Genomic DNA, 14,994 nt, shown 5'->3' with positions numbered 1-14,994 from the left:
GCTGGTCCGACGGGTTAGTACCGGAGACGCGTGGGAACGAACATCTTCGCGAATTCTCACAGGGTCAGTTTCCCCTAAACCAAAAAAAAAAGCTGCCGTTCATCGCGGCCTCACATCGAGGACAACTAACACCGTTCATATCGGTACAAAGATCGGCGCGCGTAATCGCTTAGTTTGTTCCTTTGCGTGAGCATGTTCGCTAGCTCATTCAGACGTTGCCAGAGGTGTGCTGTAAAAAAAAAAAAAAAAACAGCATATACCTTGCAAGCTCTGCATGGATGTCTGCATGTTAATGAATTAGAAGAGCTGCTAAGTGTCGTTATATGATGTCTCTGCGGCCAACGCTATGCAGGGGGAGCATGGGGACATGATGTTTCCACGCTTTGTAGTGAGCGCTTGCAGAACACCTATGTGTGAATAGCAGGAAATGTTGTTACATTGGTTATATACGTGCTCACAACCATCGTTGAGCACGTATATAACCAATTGGATTTTGTGCATGAATATCCACCTCTGCAATGAAAGGTACTACGGCGTGCATGTAGGCTAATTTGTTATCCATAAACCCGGCGAATCGGTTTGTGCGTCTCTTTGCGCCATGGCAGTGGCACAGTTCCGCTATGCGCTCCCCTTAGTGCACCTCACGAGCCGAGAGCAGCTCGCCATCGAGAGGTGCCAGAGAGCTGTCATCCGTATGTGCCTGGGCCTGCCGAACAGCTCCTGTGTCCCGGCCATCCTGGCGGAGGCACGAGCCTGGCTCATGGAGCTCCTAGCCGCGGACGGGCGCCCTCTCATTGAGCGACTCCTAGAGCTTCCCCGTTTCAAGATGGGAATAGTGGCCCACTAGTTTGAGCAGCTCGTGGACGGCTCTCCTGAGGAGATCCTGCTCCCTCCATGGCCAGGTCTGAGGCACGCCTTCCGTATCTGTCTACCCCGCCCGAGGCACATGTGCAAGAACAACACCCTACAAGAGGCCCTCAGACAAGATGTCTTTGCCACCCTGGAGGAGGAACTGACCGACTACCACCACATATTACAGATGGGTCAGTCCTCTCCGATCCCTTCCCCTCGGCTTCTGCAGCCTGCCTGGCCCCATTACTCGGGACCAGCTTCCCTTTCGCCAGGCCAGGCTCCCTTTCGCCGCCAGTTCTACCACGGCTGAGATGGTGGCAATTCATCTGGCAGCCGACATCTTGGAGGACAACCCAGCTGTCTGTGCGGCTGCCATTTTGACAGACTGGAAGTCTGCCCTCCAGCCCCTCCAGAGTCGACTCTCTCGCTTTCCTATAGCCCGCAGGCTGGCTACCAGGCTCAACCAGCTGGCCTCCTGGGGATGTCGACTCTAGCTCGGACGTTGAGGGTTGAACGTTGAGGGGGGCGGGCAGGGAGGAGATGTGGGGTCCTGCTCCATGCACGACCAGCGCAGCAGCGCACCAGCCACATGAAGGCCACGCCACTTCCCGGCACACCCTGTATATTTCCCCATCGCCCCTCGCGTCTCGCTCCCTCTTCATTCTTGGATTTCCTGCTGGCCGCTGCCTGGCTGCTCTCCCGAGGACGTTCCCCTGATCGTCGATCCCCTGATCTGCATGGACGGACCCCCTGAGTGAGATAAAGATGTTTTTTCCATGGCCCACTGTGTTTGCGTGTCTTGCGTCTCCCTCGGGCAGAGGAATCGCCCACAAAATGGCACCCAACTGGGGCTGATTTATCACCCATGTGGACGATTTCTCTGTCGACGTGGGAGCGCACGGCAAGGCTAACGGCGGGCGTCCTTTGTGTTATGGGCGCGACGCCATTTTGAGTTTAGGGCTATCATGTGTGCAGATGAGGCGGAATGTAGTATAGTGGTGTTTGCACAGTGTTATAATTTTGTTTTGGGTTATGTGTGTGTTTTTTAGTGTCGGGCGGTTGGTGTTTTAATTTTTTTTGCTTATGTTGGTACATGGACGGTTGTCGCCTCGATTAGTGTTTGCGACCGGCCTGCTGCCGCGAAGTAGTATTTGTGCGCGAGCAGTTCTGCTTTTTCGGCTAGCCACAGTTTAAGTGAGGCATACCACCGAGGAAAGGCGTGGTGGATAAGACCGCCGCTTCGGATGCCGGTGCATTCTAGAGTGAGGCAAGGGACGGGGCAGAGCCCGCACAGGTTCCTGACACAGCCGCTCTTATGAAGCATATGGCCGCAATGTTGTCTTTGTTCCCCCGTCAGCTCGGTTCGGTGGCTAGCGCCAACCAAACCGCAGCTGCGGCGACAGGCTTGCGTCCGCGGATAAATGTAGAGGTCCCCTCTTTTCCGGCTACACGGACGTGAAGTCAGTCCACGAGTTCTTACAAAAACTCGAGGATTATCAGACGGCACTGGGTTTCCCAGACGACGTGGTGCTAGCGCAGGTGATTCCCGTAGCACTTGTTGAGAGCGCGGCGCGATGGAGACGCTGTCAGCCGGCCTTCCAGTCGATGGCAGACTTCACTGATTGTTTCCGCGCCGAGTTCTCGCCGCCCGATTACGAGCGCCGGATGCTAGAGGAGGTCGCTTTGCGCACACAGCGCCCAGAGGAGAGCCTTCTCGAGTACGTATGCGCAATGCAGGAGCTCTACAAGAGGGCAGATCCCACGGCAACCGATCTTGAACAGGTTGCGCGCGTGATCAGGCAATGTCATCCGCGCTTCAAGCCGTATTTGTGGGTACGTAGTTTTGCAAACCTCGAGGCCCTAGCACAGGAAGCAAAGGTAGTGCAGGCGGATTTACTCGCTGAAATGCACTACCAGCCACCCTCCAGGCCAGCCGAATCGCTAGAGCCGCGATGCGCCTGGGCCGGAGGCTAGGACTCTACGCCGCGCGACAGAGACGCAGACGTAATGACGGTAGGGCAGGAAAGGCCAACGGAAGGCTCCGCTATTCCTCGCGCTCTTGACCCCTACGCGTTCGAGCAGCGGCGTCGAGCTGGGCTCTTAAAGGGCCACTGTCCAGGGAAGGACCTTTTAAACAATGGAGCCCAGTGTTTCGATCAGGCACCGGAGATAGTCTGTGCAAAACGCTACAGTGACACGCGCGCCGCAAAGCAACGAAAATACAAATCAAAGCTCTCTCATGCTCTCCTTCGGGAAGCCAGCTTCCCCGTTTCCTGCGCTGGCCCGTCGATTGATTGATTGATTGATTGAATAAAACTTTAATTTCCACCGATTTAGGAGGCCCCTTACTCCCCGCTCCTGGCACGCAGGCCTGAGGAACGGGGGCTGGAACCTCCGCGACTAAGGACTGGCGAATATACATTGGTTATTCGCGGCCTCAGCCGCCAGGCGGATGGCTTTCTGCTAGTCAGCGGGGACGTCGCTTCGCAGCAGGGTTACCCAGGCTTCTCTACTTTTAATGTTGTCCCTAGCGCCCGGAGACTTAGGGCATTCCCAAAGTTTATGGTCGAGGGTCCCCCTCGCTTCGCAGGCTTTACATTTATCATTTTTTCTCTCGTCTATCTGGGTGTGAAACAACCAGACAGGGTTCGGGAAATTTCTGGCTTGTAATCGCCGCCAGGCTATGGCCTCTTTATTATTTAAGCTAGGATCCGGTGGCGGCATCAGACGTCTTCCTAATCTATAATTTTCGATTACTTCTTTATAGGTTTCCAAACGTTCGTCCATCGCCTGGCAGTCGGGCGGCTCCGCGTTTGCCCGGAAGTAGAGATCTCGGGCCAAATCATGGGCCGCCTCGTTGCCGGGGACGGACGTGTGTGTTGGGACCCAAATTAGGGTGATTTTGCGATCGATTTTAGTTGCAGCTTTTAGAATTCGGGCGGCTTCTTGCGAGACCCTGCCTTTTCCGATATTCCAGAGAGCAGTTTTACTGTCGCTAAAGATCAATGTAGCCTTCGTTCCGACGCAAGCGAGCGCTATTGCGACCTCTTCAGCCGTGTCTATGTTTCTGCTTCGGATGTTGGCGGAGACGACTGGTGCGCCGCTACCATCGACCACCGCGGCGACTGCCGCCCCTGATCGGCCGCTTGCAGCGCCTGCGTAGGCAACTTCTTTTACTCTGAATTCTTTTGCACTTTTAACCAGTGCTTCTGCTCTCTTCTCCCGTCTCTCCTTGTGGTATTCTGGGTGAATGTTGCGGGGGAGAGGACGGACGTCGAGCCACAGTTATGACGTACTTCCCGAGAACGACGTCCATTGGTCCGTCTCGCTGACTGACGGGAGAAGGATGGGTGTTTACCGCTCGCTGCGCGCTTTTCCCTCGCCACGGCCAGACTGAATCCAGCGGCGCGCGCTCCCTCGCCCGTTTTTTTCCTTTTTTTTTTTTCGCGCACGCGGAGTGTCACGCCCCACCTCCCGCCAAACGTGGAGGAGGAAGGCTAGACGACCTCGGGCAGGAGAGTGAAAAACCTTTGCGAGGGAACGGAAGGAGAGAAGCATGACAGAATCGGGTGATTGCGGTGGCTGTAACTGCGTTATTACTATTTTCAAAAACATTTTGCGGCCTTGCGTTCTAGGGGCGAAGTCTCACAGTCACCGAGGAAGAAAATATTTTCGGCCGGAGGGTGGACAGTGGGCCTTTAAGCGACGGCCGCATAGGCTCGGAGAGAGGGGAAAGACGTCCCCAGCTGCTTCGTAGAACGCGGAATCCCCCGACCGCGCGGCAGGTGACTGATCGGCTTTGCTGGAATTGCACCCAGCCGGGCCACGAGCCATGCGAGTGTCAAGCAAGGCGTATGCAGGGAAACGCGGACCGCCGGCGGCGATAATCGGTAGCACCAGCCTGTCGCCTTCGGCGGGAGAATTTCTCGGTAGCTACGGCGGAAAATGGGAAGGGCACTCCCACGCCGCATCACCGGGCGACCGCACCTCGTTCTATCCTACGCGCTGCTCCGCTCTTCACTGTACTCCGGCTAACCGCGTCGGATCTTTTTTTGTCTGCCATTTGGTTGACATTTACTATGATGACACAGCCGGTCATCTTCCCCATCACGGGATGGAAGAACAATTTGACCGGGATCCCAACGCTTACGGATCGGAGCGTCCGTGAGTTTTATGAAGAGAGATCGGGCGCGCATCGTAGCGTATACGAACGTAGCTACAACTTTCACGTTGAATCCTACGTGAACGTGGCAGCCCTGATGACCAACAGAAGCGACAACAGGTAAGCGAATATATTGTTCGGTAGGTTACCTGCGATTCCTATTTATGAGCTTTAACATCAGCTACTTAGGCTGTGGACGCGGAAGTGAATGGCTGCGAATGAATTTCGACTGCTTGGTGTTTTTTAACGTGCATCGCAATCAGAATACGCGCTACTGTTACATTTCTTCTCCACCGCAGTGCGGTAACCGCGGCAGGAACGTAGTAGCTTGTGTAGTAGCGCGGCTTTCGCACTGATGAGTATCTATATTCAGAACGCTAACCTTTTTTTATCCTTCTTTTCAGCGGTGGTATTGCCTTCATCAAAGCACCATGTTTTCGGAGCAAAAAAAAGAATGCGCCACCATATTCGGTCATGATTGCCTTGGACGACAGGGCGCACATCGTGGATGGGAGCTGCGATTGTCCGACAGGAAAACTCGCCTGCAATCACCTGATTGCTGTTTTGCACACTGTAATGCTGTAATGCTGTGGGGTTTACAGAGGCGCCTGCTGAGCTGTCTTGCACGGATCTGCCTCAGAAGTGGAGGAGACCCCGCGGTGAAGTCGTCAAAGGATGCTCGCTGCAGTCCGTAGACTGGCGAAAAGTAAAAGAGGGCGGAGCCGTCGCTCCTCGGATCGCGCTACCTAAGGAGCGCCGCGTTCACGCTAGAAGTCGGGAGCAGCAAGAACAGGCGAAGCGGCGTCTTGCATTGGATTTGCTAGCCGACGATCCTGACAGTGACTTTGCGAAAGGCCTGCTGCTAACCGACGAAGCGGATACAGAACAATCACGGTTTGGGTCTGTGTCTGCTCTGTCTCCTCAAAGTTATCAGCAGTCGATTTTGCCTCATGGTTTCGCCGTTCTGATGTGTGGTGTGGACCCTGCTGCCATCACATCCGAGAAAGACATTCCTCCCCTCAACTTCTTCCAATGATCTGCCCCATGGATTCCTAAAGTACATCTCAAAGGGAATGTCATTGTTCAGGTAAATTTTTCTTTGAAAAATGGAGGGTAGAGTACAGTTTTTGCATGCTAACGGTGACCTACTTGGATGATGCACCCATATGGAGCAGGTTTTGTCAGAACAAGTTCTTCAAAATTTTCCTAGGCGTTTTGAGATGGCAGTTTGTATGACCACAAAAAGCTGGAAACACTCACATTCACAAAACTGCAAATGCTTACACACATGCTTCTGTGCTTTAGTGGGTAGAAACAAAACGTCTATGGCTACCTTGCTTGTGTAGCAACAATGTGGCACATCTGTGCTTATTTTTCAATGTATTTGCTTCTGTAATCTTCCTGGTGCTGCTTATTAGTTCAGGTGCACTGGATGGCTGCTTTGTTCTTAATGTGTGCTACATTGCTTTTTAGTCCATGCAGTGGTAGCTAGTATATCGGACCTTATTAATAATATTGAGGGCCTAGTTGTAGCATGCTTGTCGTGATGTATAGATCATAAACGGGTGGCTCGGTAAAGCAAATCTGTTTAATAGTCATGTGGCTCAGTAAAGCAAATCTTTTTAATAGTCATACAAATATTGTGTGTTCAGCTTATAGAAAGCTCGTCAGTGGTGAGTACTTACAAAAGTAAAGATGCTAATTGGGCTGGGTGAAGCTCTGTAACAAGGAGCTTGGAAAGACAGAGTGCACAAGGTTGGCACGTTGCTTCAGATCCTTCAAAACAAACAACACCAGAAAGAGCTGTTGATCTTGGATGCTGGTGTAAGTGTAGACGAATGACAATCATATTAGCTACAAGCAGTCATACTCTACAAAGATGAGCGTAGAGGCGATAGTCATATTCACCTGCTCCATGTGGCAACTACTGCTATGTGGTGATGCTAAGGTAGAAGCAGTTAACGTGTCTGCAAATGTTGCTGCAGTAAATTTTTTTTTCCTGGTTTTCATGACCTTGGCTACTATTATGCAGGAGCTCCAAGTGACTGAAAAAGAAGCTTGACTGCTGGAAAGGGACAGCAGACAGCAGGCAAAAAGCGACACTTGGCACAAGCAGCGAAAAGTCAGAGTCACAACTTCCAAGTTTGGCCAGGTGCTAAACCGCCAGTCACCATGGACCAGCAAAGGCCTGCACAATCTCACTGCTAGCAGAGACCTCTCTAGGATCCCTGCAATCAAGTGAGTACGCTTTCAGTAGTGGTGCTCAGAACTCTGACAGTTCGCAAGCAATGAGATATTTTACACAAAATGAGTCTGTGACCATAACTTTTATATTTTAACTTTTTTTTTTTTCAGCTACGGGATCAAAACTGAAGCGGTAGCTGCCCAGCGGTATGAAGACGTGCTGAGAAAGATGGGCCATGCTCCTGTTGTGACGACGTGCGGACTGCTGGTGAACCCGGCATTCCCATGGTTGGGTGCTTCACCAGACAGGATTGTTTACGATGCTGTCGAAAAGTGTTATGGCATTGTAGAAATCAAATGCCCCTACAGTTTGCGTGGCCTGAAAGCGGATGAACTGAGGGCAGTTGATTTCTGCAGCACAATTGATAATGGGACACCACATTTGAAAGAAGACCATGCCTACTACCACCAGATTGTGGGCCAGATGGGTGTTTCGGAGCTATCCTGGGGAGATTTTGTTGTGTATGGTGAAGATTTTATTTTGATAGAGAGGATACGGTTTGAGCGGAGTCAGTGGGAAAAAATGAAAGAGGTTCTGGATGAGTTTTATTTTAGTACACTCCTCCCGTATCTATCTGGCGTTGCACTGTAAGGTGACTGCCGCTAAATGAAGGCCATTTAGTTTGTGGGGTTTAACATCCCAAAGTGACTGGGGCTATGGAGATGCCATAGTGGAATACTCCAGAAAATTAGACCACCTGGGGTTCATTAATGTGCACTGACTTCACACGGCACACGAGCACCTTGCTTTTCACCTTCATTGAAAAGCAGGCCGCTGCGGCCAGTATTTGATCCCGCATTTCTTGGCACTGCTAGCACTCTGAAACAATAATGAAGGTCCATATAGAGCACCACTCGTCAAATGATATCAAAGCTGCGTAAAGAAATATACACTTCTTAATGCTTGTTAGTCAGTCAACGTTCCCGTGAAGTTAGAGGTATTTATTTTTGAACCAGATGTGACTAGAAATGTATGCTCTAAATGAAGTCCTTCAGATGCAGCATTTGTTGAGTCTCATCACTCATCGTCCTTCAGAAGCGGGGGTTGAAAGTTCGTCAGAATGGCGCACACAGTCCACATTTGGTTCACCAAAGGCACCAGGGAGATAGGAACAGGGCGGTCAAATATATGGTAGCCTTTGATTCTCTTTATCTTTCTCTCCACATGTATCCTTATGGAAGCAATCTCCTGAGTTTCCTTCACTTCCTTTGCAGTGAACTGCCCTCGCATTAAGAATGGAGGAATGTTCAGTTTGACTTTTTTTTTTCAAAAGCTCTTCGATCTTGAAGCCTTTGTCTGCCATTACTGAGTCTTCTGTACCAAACGGAAGTTTCAGAAATCCACTTTTGATGACACACTCTTTTTCTGATGTGCAGCCGGTAAAAAGTTCGGACACAAATGTCAGCACTCCACTAGGAGCAATTCCTATTAGTCCTTTCAGTGTATGTGTTGACTTGTAGGAAGAATACACCTGTGACTGTGTCACAAAGGACGTTGGCACTTCACATCTTACTTCAGTGGCATCTAAAATGACGCGCGTTGAAGGATACTTGTCTTTAAAGACGGGTGGCATGGTCGCATCAACAGCTGGTCGCGACAACCAAAGTGAAAGTTCTGTTAGCTGTAAGTACATGTAACCTATCCATGTCGAAAATATCCTCGACACTGTGCTCAGTGAAATGTTGAATAAATGGGCAAGGTGCCGGTGAAAAAGGCCCACTCTGAGCTTCACTAGCACAAGGAAAAGCTGGTTTTCTGTGCTTATTTTTTGCCGGTCTTAGAAGTACAGAAAACTGTACTTCTAAGACCGGTACTAGTACTTTCACTGCGTGACATGTTTTCACCAGTTTCACCTACGTCTAGAAACTCCAAGAGAGCTCCAAAACGGGAATAGTTTGGGAGACCAGTATAAAACTGCATATCTTCCGTACTATTTTTGAATCTATCAATATCAAATGTACGAGCTTCTTCAACTTTCTCTGCAATTTTTTGTGCCTGAACTAGCTCATTACGGAGCAAGTTCAGTTCATTTTCTTTTGACCTTAACAGCTGCTTGAGATGCTCTATTTCTCTCTTATTTTCCAATTCTTTTGTCTTGCTCGCAGCTAGTTGCTTTTCTAGCCCTTCAACAGGTTCTTTGCAAGAGCAAACAGTGTTTTTATCTCCTTTCAAAGGGGATTTTTTCTCGGTGCTGTCTGTAGTCAGTGGGCTATTGAGCCTGCTGCTACAGTTTTCATCTCCTGGGATGTCATCGCTGGCTCCCGGCTCAGAGTATGCTTCCATGGAGGCTAGGTTTTCTTCACTCGAAGCCAAATTTTGTCCTCTCTGAGGTGATGTGTCAATGGCATTCCGTTTCCTCTTCGATGGTGGTATGCTCTGAAAAGGGACCCTCGGAGCTGGTGGCTTCCTTGGAGTCTTGGTATTCTTGAACAAAAATATTGATGGTACAGCAAAGTGGTGCAAGTGCCGTTGCCCATTTGCAACATTTGCAACATAATCGCTCTCAAGAAAATGGTGAGAGCAGACCTTTGTTGCTTTTGAAACCTTAAAAAGTGGACCTTCATCACGTCTTATGGCCACAATCCATTTTCTGTACAGGTCTGGTTCCCTAGGAAACCTGTGGTATGAGACCTGAAAATAAAATTTACTGACTTACACTATGCACTGTTGTGACTTTCAGCTGCAGGTTGTCTATACATGCCATTTTAGATAACTGCAGCTTTTTTTTTTTTTTTTTGTAAGCCATCATGCCATTAAACACATGCAATTTGTAACTCGCCAACGATTTGGCTGCGAGCTAGATTCTGTCGAGGTTTAATGCGCTGCTTGAGATATGGATGCTAACATCAACGTGCTGAAACATGACTGGCCATAATTTCTAGCAAATCTATCGATTCCAGCCTTGGCAAACGGATTTTCATCTTTTTTTTTTTCGAAACATACACACACCAGGAAACACACACAAGAACGAGACCCGTTGACTTCTCGCGATCACCTGTCTACAGACTCCTTTTTTAGGCAGCCCGCGACCACCAGGTCGATATCGTCGGGCTGCCCGCTTCAGCTTGGTACCGACAAGAAATAAGGTGAGGAGCCTGTGCGAGCGCGATAAAAAATAATTTAGAACGTACCTGGGTACGTGTGCTCCGCGATGTTGTCGGACTTAAAGAAAAAAAAAAGACCTGCAAATGGACTACGCAACTAATATGGAGCTCTCGGCGACCCTCTCTACGGAACCTCATAGCGTGAGTTGTTTTACGGCGTTAGATACGACAAGTTGCGCCTTGCACACGCGCGCGTACAGAAGGCATGCACACTGCGGAAACACAACGGAGGAATCGCTTACTTTTCGTCCTTCTTTGTCGACACGACCATACTGCGTGCACAGTGGAACGCAGCAGTTAACTGGCATGACATAAGCTGGTTTAGGGCAGCCAGCTAGTCAAGAATAAGCAACGAAGTCAGGCAGCCAAACACGGAGAAGCGTCGCGCCGTACGGACGCACAGACATACACAACACAACCACGGAACACCTGTCATCCACGATGGCGGCTGCAACGAGCTTCGCGTGCATCAACACAGATGGCGCTGCTTCAGACCGTGTTTTGCAACTCGTCTATTGATACCAGTGCGGTGAGACCCTCACAAAGTCCTTGGGCGTCCCCAGTGGTGCTAGCGCCAAAGAAAGATGGTTCGGTCAGGCTGCGTGTTGATTATCGAAAGCTAAACTCACGGACGCCTACGGTTGCATATCCTTTCCAGTCGATCGAGGCTGTGATGTACGCGTTAAGGAACGCAAGGTTCTTACCAGTCCTGGATGCAAGTAGAGTGTGCCTGCAGATTGAGGTGGCGGAAGGTGACATTCAGAAAACCGCATTCACCTGTCACCGCAGGCTCGTCGAATTTACTCGACTTCCGTTTCGTTTGTCTAATGTACCGAGAACGTTCGTGCGATTTGATGGACATCGTGCTGGGCGATGCAAGGTTCAACTACGCGATGGCGTACCTCGACGACGTCGTGATATTGTCACAGTCATTCGAAGAGCACCTCATTCACCTGAATTCCGTTCTTGAGAGAATGAGTAGTGCGGGTCTAACGATCAACCCAAAGAAAGTGCAGTTGGCATAAAACAGAGTGAACCTTTTGGGATTTGTGGTTGATGATGACACTTTGAGACCGAACGATGGCAAACTGCAGGCGATTCTGAACTATCCTTGCCCGATGGACGTGAAAAGCTTGCAGAGGATTTTGGGAATGGTTGCTTTTTACAGGCAATTCATCCCTCGTTGTTCACAGCTAGCAAGGCCGTTTAACCTGCTGTTGCGTAAAGGCTCGAAGTGGGTCTGGGGCAAGGAACAGAACGAAGCATTTGTTGCCTTCGCTCGCGCGATAACGAATACCGCGAGTTTGCGCCTCCCCGACCTGAACAAGCAGTTTGTCTTGCAGACAGATGCTAGTGATGCTGGTGTTGGAGCTGTTTTGTTGCAGGAACATGAGGGCAAGCTGCGCCCTGTCGCGTTCGCTAGCCTCACGCTCACATCGGCGGAGCGGAATTACTCCATGACCGAAAAGGAATGCTTGGCGATAATGCTCGCATTGTGAAAGTTCGACATGTACCTAGACGGAGCGGTTTTCACCGTGCAGATAGATCACCAGGCACTTGAAAGAGGCTGAAAAACACCGCAGGCAGACTCGCGAGATGGGCGCTGACTTTCCAAAGTTACGCATACACCATTGAGTACCGCCGGGGCAGCATGAATAAGATGGCCGATGCTTTATCGCGCGCACCGTGGAAGGCTGGCAGAAGCGCATCAGAGGCGCAGTCCAGCATTGCTGAAAGCGGCGTCGCCGCTATTGGAGAGGAGGAGAGGGTGGACGCGAGTGTCGCGCCCTGCTAAGTTAAAGAGAGAAAGGAGGCGGACAGAGGTCCCGCGCTGTGATGCGAGAGAGAGAGAGAGAGAGAAGGCGCAGCAGCTGGTGGCGGCGACTGCTCGCCTGCCAAGAAGCGAGGCAGAGAGAAATCTGTCTTGGGGAGTAGCAGTCAGTAGGGAAGAGCTGACTGAGGCCCAGAAAGCAGACGGTCTATGCCAGCGGGTGCTGACAGAGCTTGGGAGTACAGCGTGCACCGGGAACGCTGAGGGCAAGTACGACGCGTATCTGCTGGGCGATGATGGCTTCCTGTTCCGCTACATCCCCCAACTTGACGAGGAAGAGGCGATTGCATCCCCTTTCCGAGTCGTGGTCCTGAGAAAGTTGCGAAAACGATTCCTCCGGTACTTTCATGACTCAGCGCTGGCAGGTCATGGCAGCGGCAGTAAGACTTACGACAAGTTATGCCGTGTCGCGACCTGGCCAGGTATGAGAAAGGATGTGCTGGGTTACGCCCGTACGTACCCTGTTTGCCAGGTAGCCAAGCCTCGGGCGGGGAAGCCCGCTGGCATGATGAAACCTGTAGTTAGCAACTATCCGTGGCAAGTGGTCGCGTGCGATATCATGGGACCCCGTCCTTGCTCCGCGCTCGGAAACCAATTTATACTGGTAATAACGGACCACTATTCCAAGTGGGTTGAGGTGTTTCCCCTTAGTAAGCTTGTGTCGGAAAGAATTTGGGAGAAACTGTTGGGGACATTCACTTGTTTGGGTTTCCCTTCCGACCTTATTACTGATAATGATTCGTATTTCACAAGCAAAGTCTTTGCGGATTCCTATGGGGCGCATCAAATCCACCACAGGAAAACGAGTCCCTACCACGCTCAGAGCAACATAACTGAGAGAGTGAATCGGAGTGTTATGAGTATGCTGGTCGCGACGACCTAGCAGCACAGAGATTGGGACGCACGGCTGTCAGAACTGGCGTTCGCCACTAGAACAACCGTGAACAGTTCGGTGGGTATTACATCCGCTTACTTGAATTTTGGGAAAGAGATCGCTTTTCCGCTAGAGAACGCCCTACTTGACGCGGCGAGGCACGCGCCTCCTCCGCTTAGACAGCACGCGGCAAGGCTCTGCGAGAGTCTTCAGGCAGCGCAACGCGCGGCTCGTGAAAACCTCGACGTCGCGCGCATAGAGCAGGCGGAGCAGTACAACAAAGGTGGTCGTCACGTCGCTTTCAACACGGGAGACCTGGTACTGAAAAGAACGCACCCGGTTAGTAACGCAGCGCGTGGTTTCATCGCGTCGCTAGCGAACAAGTGGGTTGGACCGTTTGAAGTTACGGCACGGACTACGCCGCTCACCTACCAGCTGCAGTTGTTGACGAGCGGTGAAACCGCCGGTCCGGTGCACGTCGCAGACTTGAAAGCTTATCACCTTCGCAAGGACGATAACTGCGAAGCGGTGGAAGCTCAAGTCGATGCAGCGATCTCCATCCAAGTAAGGTGTACAGGTAGCAACCCAAGGTAGTGCACTACTTCGTCTAATGTCTTTACTTCTTTCAGAATGCATTCTGATAAGATTTTGCAGCAGCCAGAGGAACACTGTCTCTAGGGCGGGAAACCGCACCCGGCGCATGGTTCAAGGAGGGGCCACTTAAACGGGGGGCACCCCCCTAGTTGGTCGTGGTTAGTGGCTGTCACGGCTCCGGAAGGGGTGCGAGACACCTTCTCGAACCGAGGCAAAGGTAGTTGGAACTTTGACACCCAGCGTTAGCTGGTTAGGTTCAGCGTTGTGAATGAGAACAGAGCCACGAAGTCAATGATGGAAAAACAACAAATATATTCTCAGTATTATACACAGTATTATACGACATGAGCATTTACATGCATTTAAGACAAAACAGTAAAGATAGCGTACATGGAAACACTAGCAATTACAAATACATCAGTCAAAATTCTCACTATCAAGATACATGCAAATTGAACACAGACGTTTAAAACAAGATAAGACGAGTGTAGAAAAAGTTCAGAAGAAACTAGGAAACGGGCATATTGTCCGACGAGCGCGGCGGCACTCCACTCACAAAGACGACGCAGATGGGGAGCTCTCGAAGGCGATGGTCCTTCCGGAGCCCTGGGGCGAAGTCTTCGTGGTGCGATGCGGCGACGGTTCGGGGAGCCCGGAGTGCTTGGAGGCGAGAGGCGCACTGCCGTTGGGTCCGAGTCGGCTTCTTTTCTAGCCTTCGGTTGACAATGCACAAGACACGCCCACGCAATAGTTCCCTCCCCAAGTCAGGGTCCGTAGAAACAAACACGCCCAAGTGCACACGCAGGAAGGGGCACGTAGGCCCCGCAACTTCCACACTGCATGGCCGCCATGTTGCGGATGAAGAAACGTAAGGCACAACCAAAACAACCAAAAGAGGATGCAGGTACGCCAACAACTTCGGCCCTGCTAGGGGTCACTCCGCAAAACAAGCTGGGAGGACGCCCCCGCTCGCGCACTGCGAGGGGGTTTCTCTAACTGCGCGGAAACTACCCCGCGAGGAGAACGCGCACGTACGCGTGCTCTTGACATTACCGACAAGGCAGAGGCACACAGAATACGCTGAAATATCTCAATAAACTCTTCTAGAATACTACATATGGTTATTTGCCATATTATGAAATATAAATGCGGCCACTTTTGTGACAGTGGCCCATCTTTCTGACCAGCGCGGCCATGCTGGCCGTCTGCAAAGAGGCTGGTTTTAGAGCCCGCTGTCTAGGCCTGGGGTATGGGCCTCAGGGGGCCAGATGAGCCCGGGGCGGAAACGCCTGCTGTAAAGGGGTCCCGGTGAATTCAGCACGGCGCCACGTG

General features: G+C 51.1%; 1 long non-coding RNA gene and 1 pseudogene across 2 annotated transcripts; one reads left to right on the top strand and one right to left on the bottom strand.

Moving 5' to 3' along the window:
- The first annotated feature begins 5,614 nt into the window (after positions 1 to 5,614).
- LOC146203153 (uncharacterized) lies at positions 5,615 to 7,433 on the top strand. The gene is made up of 3 exons (XR_014703819.1): positions 5,615 to 6,101; positions 7,047 to 7,252; positions 7,370 to 7,433. It is a non-coding gene; the product is annotated as an uncharacterized LOC146203153 (long non-coding RNA).
- LOC146203152 (uncharacterized) lies at positions 7,197 to 10,827 on the bottom strand (annotated as a pseudogene). Its single transcript, XR_014703818.1, has 2 exons — positions 10,606 to 10,827; positions 7,197 to 9,890 (listed from the first exon to the last, which is right to left on the bottom strand). The product of XR_014703818.1 is annotated as an uncharacterized LOC146203152 (transcript).
- Between the last annotated feature and the right edge of the window lie 4,167 nt (positions 10,828 to 14,994).

Source organism: Amblyomma maculatum, chromosome 1 (assembly GCF_055883805.1).
Source record: "Amblyomma maculatum isolate TAMU_Amacu chromosome 1, ASM5588380v1, whole genome shotgun sequence".
Classification (NCBI taxonomy): Eukaryota; Metazoa; Arthropoda; class Arachnida; order Ixodida; family Ixodidae; genus Amblyomma; species Amblyomma maculatum.
Note: the sequence above shows the minus strand (reverse complement) of the source record. Positions and strands in the feature narration are given on the sequence as shown.